Source organism: Macrobrachium nipponense, chromosome 21 (assembly GCF_015104395.2).
Source record: "Macrobrachium nipponense isolate FS-2020 chromosome 21, ASM1510439v2, whole genome shotgun sequence".
Lineage (NCBI taxonomy): Eukaryota > Metazoa > Arthropoda > Malacostraca > Decapoda > Palaemonidae > Macrobrachium > Macrobrachium nipponense.
The window spans coordinates 43527094-43539458 of record NC_087212.1 but is presented as its reverse complement, the minus strand read 5'-3'; the positions used below and the strand labels follow the sequence as shown (position 1 = coordinate 43539458).

General features: G+C 41.4%; 1 protein-coding gene and 1 long non-coding RNA gene across 2 annotated transcripts in view; both read right to left on the bottom strand.

The window, feature by feature from the left end:
• LOC135197979 (hematopoietic prostaglandin D synthase-like) overlaps nt 1–12365 on the bottom strand; it is a 120476-nt gene that overhangs the window by 37893 nt on the left and 70218 nt on the right. The gene's annotated exons all lie outside the window — the stretch shown is intronic.
• Nucleotides 1–12365, bottom strand: part of LOC135197595 (uncharacterized) — a 39520-nt gene that overhangs the window by 16747 nt on the left and 10408 nt on the right. Inside the window, exon 2 of the long non-coding RNA XR_010310621.1 lies at nt 1318–1438. This is a non-coding gene — a long non-coding RNA (uncharacterized LOC135197595). The remainder of the gene's footprint in view (nt 1–1317; nt 1439–12365) is intronic.

Here is a 12365-nt window from a genome sequence, read left to right as displayed (position 1 = left end):
CTATAAAATTTTTTCATTACGATAGTGCACTGTACAGGCATGGAGCACAGAGATGATTGCCTCCATGTAGGTGTGGCATTTGGCAACATGAGTATGGAGTATTACACCAAATTTTTTTTGTAGTTCTGTAGTTATGGGGGTTTTCACACAGCCCCAAATTGGAAGTAAATTACAGTTGATCAATCTACATATACTGTTTATTACAATAAATTTTGCTGAAATACCATAAAAATGATCTAATCACAAGCCTTCCGCCACAGCACTAGACAATACCAGCCAAGGAATTCAGTAGCCTTGAAGCTTTGGTCCAAGTCAACATGGTGACACATCACCCCATGGTCAAGTTGCTACAACTTTTGAAGTCTCAAAAACAGTACTTTAGGGTGTTATTTTGCCCTTTTTAATAATTTTAAGTGAAACACATAGGGCCTAATAGGCCTAAACTTGTCCAAGTCCAATTGACAGCACATTTGTTTTTATATCAAAGAAATTAAATTTCAGTAGCTTTTTCTTTTTGTTTGTGGCAAAGATCAAAATTGTATCTTTCAAACCAACAGTATCCATTAAGATTCAACTTGTGGGGTACATAATTATTACAAGTGTTTTGTAACATGATAATTTAATTTAAGTAACACACTTGATGTAGGAGGAAGCAGCTTTTTATGGAAGAAAAAAAATCACTAGTGGCTTTCTTTGGATGAAATATCTAGTGTTACTGGTATAAATTCTATAGCCTTAAAAACTCCCCCTTAACAGAACTGCAAAATCTGTATAGAGGTATATTAACCCTATCCATAATATCTACAATTTTAAGTATCCATCTTGGGGCTTCGAAACAATTTACCTTGGTAACAAGGAACAGATTCAAAATGGCTGAAAATACCAATATGGCAAACAAAGAAAACAAAAACATAGTAAAAAAAAAGTGCAAATACTGTACACTTACAAACACAAGCTACAGAATGGGTAAAATGACATTATAATTGAATTACATACAAACTTTTATCCCTTGAAACCAAAGGATGACAGTGTAGTAGGGTGAGTAAATGAGGGATGTAAACCCCCTTGGTGCTCACCATTCACCAGGAAGTACATGAGAGCTCTTTGTAATTCTGTCTTAATATACCCTTCCAAGTACCAGAATGACAGGCTTTTTTAAAGCAAGGGTTTGTACTTCATAAAAGTACCATAACACACTACGTCTTAGAAAACCATTTATTAAATATGTTATAAATGACAAAACTCTCATATAATTCAATATTAGGGCAATAAAATATTTTCCTTGGTAGCAAAAGCACAGTACTGGAGAATACTTACTAACACATGTATATGTAGATATCAACCACGACGGAATGGAAACAGTTGATGAATTTTTGGACCTGAGAATTGTTAAAAGTGCGACTACCTTGCTACTTGCAGATATAGGAGTTGTAAGTCCCTGAAAAACATCAGTTAGTATATATCTTAAATTTTTTATAAATGGATGGTTATTAGAGTCAAAGTATTATACAAATATAACTGAATAAATAGAAATAATAACATGAGGGAAACAGAATTATGCGACTGCCTAGAAAATAATTAATATAAAGCTGATAATGTTATGAAAAATTAAATACAGTAGAACCCGGGTCCTTGACCGTATTAGAACTTGACAATCGGATTTCAACGTAAATTCTGAGTAAATTTTGCATCAAAGCTCAAACAAAAAACCGGAATCCAACCAAATGAACCGTACAATTTTTGTAAACAAAAGTGTTTCAGTCAGCCAACCCGATGAACCGTACAATTTTTGTAAACAAAAGTGTTTCAATCAGTCCCCGCTGGTTGGCGTTGCTGTTGGCAGCAGTTGTTTAACCCTTACTGGACGGTTAAATATATCGATATGCAGCTCCTCAGGCCAGGTTAAACTTTGAAGGACAAGCCCAAGGTTATGAAAAAACACATCATTGGAAAGAGCAAGATATGCAAATGCACATGGTGAAAGAAAAAAAATTCTAAAAACTTTTCCCTACCTTCCACAAGAAGTTGAAAATGACTATTTACAACCCCTTGTGGTGCCTCTTGTACAAGACAATTGTAAAATTATAATTACAGCTCAGATAATATCAAAACAGATAAAAAATAAAATCACTAACAACTTCCTAGGATATTTGTTGAAAAATATTTATGTAAATTTACAGAGAATGAAGATTCAGTAACTTTTTTATTGTTCATACGTGAACAAACCTTCAGACTTACAATAGGATAATTTCTAGCGCCTAGCTGGATCTGGTTAAGAAAGATGAAAGCAAGGAATCTTGTGATATCTGGCAACGCATGCGTAGATCGGGTGAAGAGTGGTCAAGGACCACTCACCTACGCCACCGTGTCTGTCTGTTCTTTAAACGCCTGGGCGAGAGTCGTGGTTATCCTTTCTTGGCCTTTAACCAGTTCATTGCCTGTTTCGCTTGTGTTTAGTGTGTGTGTGTGTGTGTGTGTGTGTGTGTGTGTGTGTGTGTTTGGCTGATGATATGGCTTCTTCTGCTCCTTCTTGGCCTTGTCAATGTGTGTGCCTCAGAATTCCAGGTTTTCCGTATTCTCGTTTTTTGGCTTCGGCGGCGACCGATCCCCACATTACGTGTAGTAGGTGCCGTTCTAATTTTTGTACTATAACAAATCCTTGCATGGAATGCTGGGCATGGCCTAAAGAGCAATGGAAGTCGTTTTATGGCAAGAAAGAGCATCATAGGGTTTCGACTCTTCCTTCTTGGGAAGGTTTTTCGCCTCTTCCCGATGCTTTGTCTCCTGCAGTATTCACCCCCCATAGTAGCGCTGTTCCTGTGTCTCCTTCCTTTTCTTCCACTGATTCATCGCTGGAAGAATCGGGAGGCCACCAGGCAAATGGGCAATCTACTGTGATTGGTGTCGTAAATGGGGTTTTTCTCCACTTGCAACCTCTAATCAGTGAATGGCAGACTTTTTAACCTTCCTCAGAGACGAGAAACATTTGTCAGTTTCTGCCATTATAGGCTACAGGGCGGCCCTGAGTTTGGTGTTACGCCTTACAGGTATCGACATCTCTTCCTTGGAACTTTCCTTGTTAGTTAAGGGGTTTGAGCAGTCGAGTTCTCCTAGAGAGCTCAAGCCTCCGATGTGGGATGTTTCCTTGGTTCTCAAGAGCTTCACTAAGAGTCCATATGAGCCCCTGCTTCGCTCATCTGACAGGAACTTGATGCTCAAGACAGTTTTCCTTCTGGCCTTGGCATCTTCCAAGAGGGTAGAGCTCCACGGTCTGAGCTATGATGTGAAGCACACCAGGGGTTGAGGGTCGGTGTCCTTTGAATTTGTCCCGGAATTCGTGGCCAAGACCCAAAATCCCTCTGTGCACGATGACAGGTTCACTTCGTTTTCCATTCCATCACTGAATGACTTTGTGGGTGGTGATGCTCAAGAGCTTTTGGTTTTGTGCCCTGTCCGGGCCCTGCACGTCTTAAAAGGACTTAGCACTAGAACAGGCTGCCGCAGACTTTTTGTTAGCACAGGCCTTATGAAGAAAGAGATGCCTAAGAATACTATCTCTTTTTGGATACGGGAAGCCATCAGACAGGCATACTTGACTCTTGATGATTCCACCACCACGTCTGTGCAGGCTAGAGTGCATGACGTTAGGGGTATTGGTCCCTCTCTGGCTTTCAAAAAGAACTTGGCTGTACACAGAGTGCTGAGTGCTGGTACTTGGTTACACCAGTCCACGTTCACCTCTTTCTATCTTAAGGATGTTGCCCACAGATCCGGGACACGTTTTCCCTGGGTCCTGTGGTGGCTGCCCAACAGGTTGTGTACTCATAGTTGCCCTTAACAGGGCCACTTTTGTATTTTACCTAAAATGATTGTGTGGATGAGAGAATGAGTGAGTTGGCTGGTCTCCTTCTTTGTCTTGTACCTTTCCTTCTTCCTTCGGGCAGGTTAAGGAATAAACACGTCATTCGCTGGACTGGTCTGATACAGGTGAGTAAGGTAGTCATACTGATAGTGGGTCGCTTAATATACAAATATCAAACCCTCTATTCGGTAGCATATGCTCCACTCCTTGGCAAGGAGGAGTTGGGAGTAGTACAAACCCTAGTGTATTGGTTTGCTATTGGATAGTCAAAGTTTCTCCTTTGGTTCCTATACAATGTTTCTTCTCCCATAAAGCATTTACGTCACTCAGGGTCTGAGTGTTAAATATCAATTTATCTAGCTTCTCAATGGGCTTCAATCCCTCTCCAGAAGTCATTTCTTTTGGAAGCTGGACTGGTGGGTAGGCCCCCAGCCAGTTTAGGATGCCTTGTACCTCCCTCCAAGTATGAGTCTATCCTATTGTTAAGACCGAAGGTTTGTTTGTGTATGAACAAATGACAAATTTTCTAAGACAATTTGTATTTTTCATAGCTACAAACCTGAAGTCTTAACGTTATACTGCCGGCCTCTAGCTGCCCCTGTGTGTGTTAAGACATCCTGAGTTGGGAAAGAGTGACGCGGTGGCGTAGGTAGGTGAGTTGTACTTGACCACTCTTCACCCGATCTATGCATGCGTTGCCAGATATCACAAGATTCCTTGCTTTCATCTGTTTTTTAACTGGATCCAGCTAGGCACTAGAAATTATCCTATTGTTAAAACCTCAGGTTTGTAGCTATGAAAAATACAAATAGTCTTAGAAAATTTGTAATTTTTTACTTTTTTTTTAAATATTTATTTGCACTTTTCTTTGCAGAACTACACTTACAACCCCCATACTACGTATAGTAAAAGACAAAAACAAAAACCAACAGCAACTGCAACCCCTTGTTATATTTACAAGCAAATTTACATAAAGACATCGTGTGAGAGAGGGACGCAATACATTCCCCCTTGATGTTGGAAGCAAAACTGAAGTCCTTAGACGCCCAGATTCGTGATTTTAACCAGTGTAAAAGTTGCCATTAGTGAATTTATGGACTATAAAAGTATTAGCACCTCTTTTCTGCCCGATTATTTCCAAATCGATGGCGCATAATATTGTTTATCTACAGGATCAATCCGTCCACCACCCCAAACCTGTTATTACTACTCCTGAGGATCAATCCGTCCATTAAGGGTTAAAGCCAGCTCACTCTGCTGCTATTGTTTGAGCAAGTACACTTGTGCAGAAATATTTCCTTAGTTTTTGTGGTTTTCAATACTGTATTTTGATTCAATCATGGGTCACAAGACAGCCATTGCATACAGTACAGTATACATTTAGAAATTAAAAAAAGACATCTAATACGATATGTTATTTAACTCTGAACTTACTTGCTAATTGTAATTTAATGTCATGTTTTGTAAAAGTCCTTTTTATAGAGAATAATCAGTTACATACAAAAAACAATGAGAAATAAATATAAACGACTAATGAAATGGATAAATAAACATTTAAAATCACTCTTACCTTTATAGAAGACTCTTGTTTAGCATATGGAAGACGGAGAGGAGGGGAGAGGGAGGAGGCGAGGTTATATTGTTTGGGAGGGGAATCCCTCTCCAGAAGGACTTTAGGTATCAAGGACCTACTGGGGTGACTTCTCTTTGTGTTTTACTAGCATTATCTGGGGTTACGCCCCTCTTTGTTTTTACTGGCACTAGACCAGCTTGAAAATCACTGGTCCCCTGTAGCACAACAAAACTGTCCAGAGTAATTTGTTTCTAGTGTCTCTTTAAAATTTGCCTAGAGTGAAAGAAGGTATTGTCACTAAACAAGTTGGAGACACGGATTACATCTTCTCTGTTGGGATGATAATGTTTCACCTCGCCTGACACCTGAGAAGAGATGTTCACAATCTGCGCTCATCGGTGACGCTAGATGCCATAGTGGAGAGTGTCAAGTTTCTCACTGGCTCTGACCCACTCATCTCTCACAAACTCCCATGCAGAATTAAACATAAGGTGGCTTACAGGATTACCTGCCTATTAAACACCTCGACGTTCTAAAAGGCGAGAATTTAATTTCGGTCCTAATATATTAGTTTCAAGATATAAACTAATCCGGGATCACCACCCCAGGGGAACTTACTGACACTCCAACCAGGGTCACTTCCACCGCAAATGCCAGTCAACCCCCCACGGCGAGTGACTGCCCACTCCCCCTAGCTAGCCCCCCATCCACCCAAATGATCAGTGCATTCATCTCCCATCTTCGTGAGTAGCCATGGATACATTAAACATAATCTCTTGGAATATTTTTGGCCTCAAGCAGAACATTCCTCTCCTAAATATATTCTGCAAAAACTTCAAAGGCATTATTGCATTGCAAGAAACGCTCCTCTGGCCACATGACCTTGCCATCTGCGATTCAATTCATGAAGACTTCAGAACCTTCTTGACTTCATTGATGCAAGTTACAGATCAAATCATAGCCGGTCGCCCGAAAGGGGGCATTTCTTTCCTGTGGCACAAATCACTAGACAATATGATAAAGGTGATGACCTACAGGAGTGACAGATTGCTGGGGCTTCAAGTGACAGTAGGGAACTCTAAAATTCTAATCATTAATGTTTATATGCCACAGGAAAATAACAATAATTTTGATAATTACTGCATGATCCTAGGGGATTTACACAGTATTAGTCATGATTCTCCTGCTGATCATATTTGTATAATCGGGGACCTTAATTCTCACCCCACAAAACAATTTTATAATAAACTTACTCGCTTCTGTCAAAATCATGCTCTCTAAATTAGCGATGTAATGCTCCTCCCTCCCTCCTCCTATTCATATGTACGTAATAGAGCAGACGCAATAACAACCTCCAGGCTGGACCACTGCATCGCATCTCCACAACTTCATGATTCTATTATGACCTTCAATATTCGCTATGATCTTGCAACGGGCTAATATCACATCCCATTACAGGTGTCATTAAGTAGCCCATCCCTCCCTGCAGTGAACCCCTAACTGATCCCCCGCCACCAGCTGTAAACTGGATTTTTAAAAACCAACTAGAAAACTCCAGAATACTTTAGGGCGACCACGGAAACCAGGTTGCGGTCAATAGTTCAACCGGCAGACGCCTTACTTTGTACTAACACAAATTGTAGAAATGATCACCACAGGAGGGATCTGAATGAATTCTATTCGAACATAATTTATGTTATGCTTGCTTCGGGCAGGACTGCCTGTAGATTTCATCAAGGTAATTCTCGTAATATACCTGGATGGAATGACTTGGTTAAAGATCTGTATACACACTCATGAGAAATGTTTTTACTGTGGAGGCAAAATGGTAGCCCCAGGGAAGGGCACACTGCATTACTGACGAGACAGGCGAGAGTGCAGTTCAAACTTCCCCTTAAGCACTGCAGGTTAAATGAAAAACAACTAAGAGCCGATGCAATGTCTTAGAAACTAGGAATCTGGTGATTATCCTCATCTTTGGAAAGATATCCAGTCCTTAAATCCCAAAACTGAAAAGCTATCACAGAGAGTAGGAGAAGCAGTCGGAGACAAAGCTATCGCAAATATGTGGGGCGATCGCTTCAACAATATCCTGAATTGCATAAATGATCAAGATTCCCGAAGGGATGTAGATAACCTCCTTACCGACAATATTCAATTTCATTTTGCAGACTGTATTACGCCAAGTAACATCAGCGATGCCATAAACAGCCGACCTAATGGTAAATTGCCTGGCTGTGATGGGTCTTCCAGCAGAGGGCTTCAAATTCGCCATCCGATAATTACATTTTTGCTAGCTGCCCTACTCAAGGTGTGCATAATTCACCGGTTTCTTCCAGACTCCCCTACTCTTAGTTCACTTGATACCATTAATCAAAAACAAGCTAAAGGATGCAGCTGACCCTGGCAACTACCGGCCGATTGCAGTCACAACGATCGCATCAAAGATACTCGAGTCGGTTTTTCAAGTGAGACTTCTCCCCTTTCTACACACCACTGACAACCAGTTCAGGTTTAAAGCAAACCACTCAACCGACACCTGCATCTACATACTGAAAGAATTGCTGAACTACTACCTATCATCATCCTCTCCTATTTCCTTTGTTTTGTAGATGTGAGAAAAGCATTTGACAGAGTAAACTACCTGAAGCTCTTCCTGAAGCTGCATAAAAGGGGCACACCCCTGTATCTAATTAGCATTTTACATTGCTGGTTCTCCACACAGCAATTCTGTGTCAAATGGGGTAACGTATTATCGTACACCTTCGGCTCCCTAAACAGGCTTCGGCAAGGGGGCATTCTCTCTCCATACCTGTTTAATATGTACACAGATGCCTTGAATGTCAAACTGAACTCAGTCCCAATCGGATGCACCGTCAATGAAACAACTACTATAAACAACCTCTTAAGCCGACGATATGGTTCTGATTTCCCCATCAGTGCAAGGTCTCCAATGACTCATCGACACTTGCCGCCAATATGCAAAGGAATTTGATATAATCTACGACGAAACCAAGACCCAGTGCATGTCGCTGCTCCCGAGATCGCTTAAGCATATTGCAGAACACAAATTTCCTCTGAACCATCGGTCTGAATTTGCTGCACGAATTTCCGTATTTGGGTCCCATTATCACCGACGACCAAAAAGATACGACAGACATTGAACAGAGGCGTCATAAACTATGTGCAGCTGGCAACATGATTGCAAGGAGGTTTGCCTTCTGTCACCGAGATGTGAAACTGCTGCTCTTCCGCTCATACTGCTACAGTATCTATGGGTGTTCCCTCTGGATGAGCTATACCCGAGAGACCATGAGACCCATCTGTTGTGCACAATGACATTCTGAGACGCCTCACAAACACTCCCCGCTACCACTCCGCCACACAGATGTTAATAGAAAACCACCTGGACAATTTAAAAATCATTGTTAGGCAAACAATGTCCAGTCTGGTAACCCGAGTGAGAAACAGCAGCAACTCGCTCATACAAAACATCCTAAGGAGTGAAGCAAGATCTAAATTGTGGGAAAGATGGGAAAATGAGGCCTTTGTCCCCTAAAGGACCTAATCTCTGTATTGGCAAGATGTCATCTGCAGACTTTGTCATTATCACATTTATTGCTGATATTTTAATTTTTCATTATTACTGTGATTACTATCAAGTTAAAGTTTTTTTTTACGTTCAATTTTTGTATTTAGCCCTCTGGACTTGACTACTGTAACCACCTAAGGTCTCTAGTTGAAATTTAAGTTATATAATCTGTGCACTAACTGTTATTACTCTAAATGCATATTTTTTTCTCACCAATATTATTACTGTTATTACCAGTATTGTGATTACTAGCTTTTATACTACCTCAGCTATTTTGTGGATAAATGCTGATTATTCATTTTCTTTTTCTTTTTTATCATGTCTCATATATGTAGATTGTGTATGTTACTGTCTGTATTTTGTATATTCCATGTATATGGCCCTGAGCTGAAATAAAGCACATTATTATTATTATTATTATTATTATTATTGAAAGATATTGCTGCATCAGCTGCATTCAACTTGTAAATAGTCTTCTCTATTTTTCTATTTTTCTAATAATAGCTTTCTCTCTGCTATTACAACTGGCGAGTATTGCGCCGATATTACTCATCAGGAGCAGTCAATTCCAGGGATAATTGTCACAAATTTATTTATTTGTTACAGTAAATAAATGAACAAATAGGTCAAAATATAAGTTAATATATTGGCCAACGTTTCTCTCGGTATCATACCGAGTATGATCACGGCAGTGGATCGGAGCAGACTGTTGTTGCTGTCAGGATCTACTCAATATATAGGCGGCAGGTCAGCAGGGGTTTCAACCGCTAGCTGCGTTTTCATTGGCCGGTGGCGCAATGCGCTCCCGCAGCCTTGGGTTGAACGAAGTTTTCTTCAAGACGCTTCTCGTTGTTGAAGGTTGCAAAGTTGCAGCCTAGCAGACCGTCGATGGCTGGGTGGGCAAGGCTTCCCTGGGCGTTGTGTCACGACGGGTGCGATGTCATTGGCTGCTGGGCTGCTCGTCTCATCTGGTATTCTTAGATCGGGGGTGTCGCTCGGTCTGGTATTACTTGTATTTATACACATGGTTTCCCTTAAGGTTGTTGGTGGGGGAGGAAGAGCACTTCCTGCGTTCGTATTCATGAGGGCTTCTCTTGCGTATGAGGAGTGCCTCGAGGAGTCGCAAGCGTCGCTGGTCAGGAGCCCGCCCTATTACCCTATTACTTTATATTTCTTGATAATACCGTCGCGGGAGATAGCTTCCTGTGTGCTGTCATGATATGGTTTTTAATCGCTCCTTCTTGTACGTGGCAGGATATCCTCTTGGACAGTCTCATAGAAGTCATACCAACGTAAGAGCCGGGACATCCACGGACGGGGCATAAGAATTGGTAGACTACATTCGACTGTTTCAAGAGGTCTCTTGCTGGGGGGTCGGGTTGTTCTTCATAATAAGGTCCCGGGTACGTCGATTTTGGTAATAAATTACAAGTTCAAGTTCTTTGTCGGCTTCGGTGGGGGTCACATTCTCTTTGATTTATTTTTTTCTTCAAAGCATCTTCGTCCTCACTGTACGTGCGGTGCTTCTTGCTTTGTAATACAGCTTGATCTTCTCATGGGGGTGGGGGTGCGGTCTCTCACTCTCGCCGTACCACCGATCCAGCGCTGTTCGGACTTCTTTATCAACAAGTCGATTCGGATACCCGTTATTAACGAGCATCTGAGTCACTCGGTCGAGTTCTTTGTGAGTGTCCTGCAGGAAAGAACAGTGAGTAAGGGCCCTTCCGAATGTAGGACTGACTGTGGTGTTCTTGAACCGCGCAGGGCACTCGCTGTCGCCATTCAGACAAAGCCCTAGGTTTGTTTGCTTTGTATACACGGAGGTTTTTAGGCCATCGTCCGGCGCATGTTCCAGCATTGCAGTTCGCTGAATTATACCGTCGAATTCAGCAACGAAGGCCAGCTCCCCTTTCTCGACGTCCTCGTCTCCAAGACCGACGATGGCCTAAAAACTCCGTGTATACAAAGCAAACAAACCTAGGGCTTTGTCTGAATGGCGACAGCGAGGCCCTTCAACGACGAGAAGCGTCTTGAAGAAAACAATTCGTTCAACCAATGGCTGGGAGGCATTGCGCCACCGGCCAATGAAAACGCAGCTAGCGGTTGAACCCTCTGCTGGACCTGCCTGCTATATATTGAGTAGATCCTGACAGCAACAACAGTCTGCTCCGATCCACTGCCGTGATCATACTCGGATGATACCGAGAGAAACGTTGGCCAATATATTAACTTATATTTTGACCTATTTGTTCATTTACTGTAACAAATAAATAAATTTGTGACAATTATCCCTGGAATTGACTGCTCCTGAGGGAAGTAATATCGGCGCAATACTCGCCAGTTGGTAATAGCAGAGAGAAAGCTATTATTAGAAAAATAGAGAAGACTATTTACAAGTGAATGCAGCTGATGCAGCAATATCTTTCAATAAGACTTGTTTGAAAGAGGGTCTCCTTCCAATATTATTATTATTATAATTCTCCACAAAATTTTTTACATCACTCCACTTTGCAAACATGAAATTTTCATTATTAAAATGAAGTTTTATTGTATACTTACCGAACAATTATACAGCCGTGATTTCCACGAGCGGCAGGATACTAAATTCAAATTTAGCGCATAGGCGTCGCCACCAACATGGTGGTGATGACGTCATCTCCCTCCACTCGCGGGAGAACCAGGTACAACTGCCCAGTGAATCCAATTCTTTCTGCCCGTCCGTCCACCTAAGGGGAGGAGGGTGGTATAATCATAATTGTTCGGTAAGTATACAATAAAACTTCATTTTAATAATGAAAATTTCATTTTTATTGTAGTGTCTTACCGAACAATTATACAGCTGATTACACATTTATGGGAAGGTGGGATTCAGTGGACCACTAGTATTTCTAAATGGTTACATTTATTACAATACCAGTAAACAACTCAAGGTGTCTGTTGTACCTTACCTTGTAAGAGAGCTACAGCAGACTGTTACTGAGCCTCTGGTCGGTGCTCTTCTTACTATTGTAGGAGGAATTGGAATTTGACCAAAGTTAGCCTCTACAGGAGTGGAATCCTTCCGTAGTTCAAGCGAGTCAAGGCTGACTGACGGAGGATAGTAACAACAAAGATTGCCCTTGCCCTGGGCTAAGACCAGAAATTCAATCATACAAAACATTTGTCACCAACACCAGATTTAAAAACATATATACCCAACCATTGTAAAATCTGACCTAACAGACTGGTGAGTTATCCCAGGTACTCAGTACCCCCAGCTTCCCTTGAACTCGACAACCTATTCAAGGTGAAAAGTTAGCATAGAGGTGACGACCCTGTGCCGTTTCTCCAACACCATG